Source organism: Pinus tabuliformis, chromosome 1_2, assembly GCF_031772625.1.
Source record: "Pinus tabuliformis cultivar Carrire ecotype Pingquan chromosome 1_2, CPIR1, whole genome shotgun sequence".
In the NCBI taxonomy this organism is placed as follows: domain Eukaryota; kingdom Viridiplantae; phylum Streptophyta; class Pinopsida; order Pinales; family Pinaceae; genus Pinus; species Pinus tabuliformis.
The window spans coordinates 1,271,351,453-1,271,354,735 of NC_142298.1; the positions used below are offsets into that span (position 1 = coordinate 1,271,351,453).

General features: G+C 39.7%; 1 pseudogene; it reads left to right on the forward strand.

The window, feature by feature from the left end:
* Positions 1–1,920: 1,920 nt before the first annotated feature.
* On the forward strand, positions 1,921–2,295 carry LOC149210857 (protein MIZU-KUSSEI 1 pseudogene; annotated as a pseudogene).
* The last annotated feature ends 988 nt before the right edge of the window (positions 2,296–3,283 follow it).

Sequence of the window (3,283 nt, forward strand, 5' to 3'; positions counted from 1 at the left end):
AACATATGAATGGAGTGACCTTGCTGGCGGATGTGGACCAAGGACAACAAGTTTCTCTTGAGCTGTGTGAGATATAGAACATGATCCAGAAGAAAGTCTGGAAGACCAGGCAGTTTAAGCCTGATTGTGCCAAGCCCTGATGGCTTGATTTTTGACTGATCTGCAAAGTATACTGCTCCATAAACATTGTCAGTGAAATCTTCAAAAAAAATCTTTTCTATGAGTCATATGACAGGTTGCTCCTGAATCAAGCAACCAATCATTTTTCGAAAAAGCATGTGAAGCATTAAACAGATCGTCATTTACTCCAATGTTACATTGTGCCTCAATATAGTGAGCGGATTCAGGTGCTTTACCTTTGTCTGTATCATCAGTTTTACCTTTCTGCTGGTTTCTTTTCTGCTCAATTTTATCCCATGGTAGCTTGCATGTAGAAGCATCATGTGATCCATTTTGTTTGCAGCGAATGCAATGCAGATCTACCTTTTCTCCTTGAGAATGTCTACCCCCCGTGCCTCTGAAGTATCTTCCTCTTCCTCTTCGTCCACCTCTTCCTCTTGTAGAATCTTGAGCAGGATGCTTTTCTTTATGAGCAAGGCACACAGTCTCTTCAGAAGATTCAGGAGCTGTCTTCTTTCCAAAGGCTTTTTCTCTTTCAACAAACTTTTTCACAAGAGAGTCAAAGGTTATATCTTTAAGATTTCCATTTGCTTGTAAAGACTCAAGATAATTGGAGTAGGTAGGATAGAGTGCCTTGAGAAAAGCAATAAGAGGGATATCCAGCTCAACCTTAGTGGATTTAATATCACGCGTTATAGACTTTACTTCAGATGCAAGAGCAAGGGGATCATTATTTTTCAGTTCAAGAGTGAAGAGTTTAATCATGAGCTGAACAACTTCAAGTGCAAAATGTGAGTCATAGAGTTCTTTCAACTTTTGTAAAGCTTCAAAGGGAGTTGAATATGATGAAATATGGCGACTTACTTCTTCATTTACAGATGCTGCAATTAATGCATAGGTTTTGTTGTTCTCGTTTTCCCAAATGATGAGCTCTTTGTCTAATGTAGGCTGCACTGGGTCATTGTCTCCTTCTCCGACACACACTCCTTTCCACAACTCATTGAAGATGAGGGTGTGTTTTATCATCCGGGACCATTCAGGATAGTTCTCCTTGCTAGTGAGAACTATTCCTACCATAGAGATGATTGAATGCATTCTGTAAAATATACTTCTGCTAAAAAAAACTTTCTGCTGATATATAATGAAGTTGTACTCAAAAGGGAAACTTTGCTGATTTCAAATTCTTTATGCACTCTGTTTTTTTTTTTTTAATGTCTACAAAATTTATAAAATATCCTCCCCTTTCATTTTCTTTTAGTGGGATTCCTTTTCTTGAGACAAGTGCAAAGAATAATGTTGAAAAAGCATTTATGACCATTCAAGTTATTCTAGTCAAGTAATCACTATAACCCAATTTTTTGCAAATTCTGACCGAAATTTTTTTCTGAACAAAATTATAAACTCTTACCGATATCAAAATAGGTTTATAAACTCTTTACCCATGTCAAAATAGGTACAGGAATCCATTCCAGAGACGTTTGCTGTAATCCACAACATTTCCACCTTTTAAAGGTCAATCAGCTAATGAAAATCACCCCAATCGGTCAAGTAATTCTAACTCTTTACCCACAATGTTTTCCCGAATGCACTCAGCTTCAATACACATTCAATGCTCGAATATAGTGAGCGGATTCAACTTTAAAATGGCGTTAGTAATGAAAACGCATTCAGGCATTCAAACATTAATAATGCTGCGCATAAAACGATAATACCACTACCGTGAACACTGAGAATTCAAAACTCAAAGCGATAATACCACTGCGTCGATGGAAATTTAACAGGCGTTCGCAGGAAGGAAAAATGACAATTGCCGTTGTCGGGGATCAAACCCGGGTCACACTTGAGTACTGCCGTCGATGGCAATTGAAAAGAGCGACAGTAGTGCAGGAGGATCCGAGGTCCCCTCCCATGTTGTTGATAGAGTTTGCAATAGCCACAAATTTTCTGGTGAAGGAAATGGCCTCAGGGCTGGTGAGAATTGCCCTTGAATGCGAGAGGGCTGTGAACAGAGGGAGGCTTTATCAGGAGCCTATCTGGACCATGTATTGCAATGGCAAGAAGAATGGGTATGCCATGAAGAGGAGCTGCTCTATGACAGATGAAAAGATATTTGAGATGGTGCAGGCTGTTTCAATGGGTGCGGGATTCCGAGGCATTCTACATGATGAATCCTGATGGCACTGGAGGACCAGAACTCAGCATTTTCTTGCTCAGAATATGAGACTAATTGCAGGTGAGCTACAAGAATCCATTCATGTGGGCAGAGAAATCATTTTAATGTAATTTGTGGGTCCTTCAAATGCACAACACACCACGGTAATTCAACGCACAGGTATAACGACCTCAGCGTTAGGTAGACAACCTTCTGTGTGCCACCTTAACCAGAGAGGGCGAGGAAGAAATTATGGCATGGTCTGACTGCTCAGAGAGCGACAGAGGCAGAGGCAGAGTAGCGCTCTGGACAGAGGCAGTGGCAGCAATGATTAGGACAGAGGCAATGGCATAAATGATCAGGAGTTACAACTATTTTTAGAACTGGCTCTGATACCATGTTAGGCCAGCCAGTAACTCTCCAAAGGCAGGAAAAACTGATTCGTGTATATTCCATAGGTAACCCATTGTTATATACAATAGGGAGTGATTGTTCAGTTCATATCCCGATGACTGTTCACCTTCCCAATTTATTTATTTACATAAAATTCCCAATCATGAAGATTAGGTGTCAAAAGGAACAAAGCCATAGAGTAAGTTAAAGTGCGGTGGAAGCACTTTGGGCCTGAAGAAGCTACATGGGAGATGCCACATCAGATGTGGGGCATATATCCTTCATTGTTTGCTAGTTGAGGCAAATAAGTTTTGGTTTGATGTTGGTTTATGTTTGGAATATGTTTTCTTGATGTTTGATATTTGTATATGTATATGGATGTAAATATACCACCATGAGATAAGTTATAAAGATCCAATAAGCGATATGGTTATTATCTTGTCACGTTGTCATGTTGTTTTTCGTTTTAGTAGGTTCTTCATTGTAAATATTGTAATGAGCTAAGTTATAAAGCTCCATGGGTAGTATGTTTTCTTTTTAGTGGTTTTTCTAAGCTCTTGGTGTGGTTTAACACCAAGGAAGGTGCTCCCCAAGGGGGAGGGTTCTGTAACAACTCTG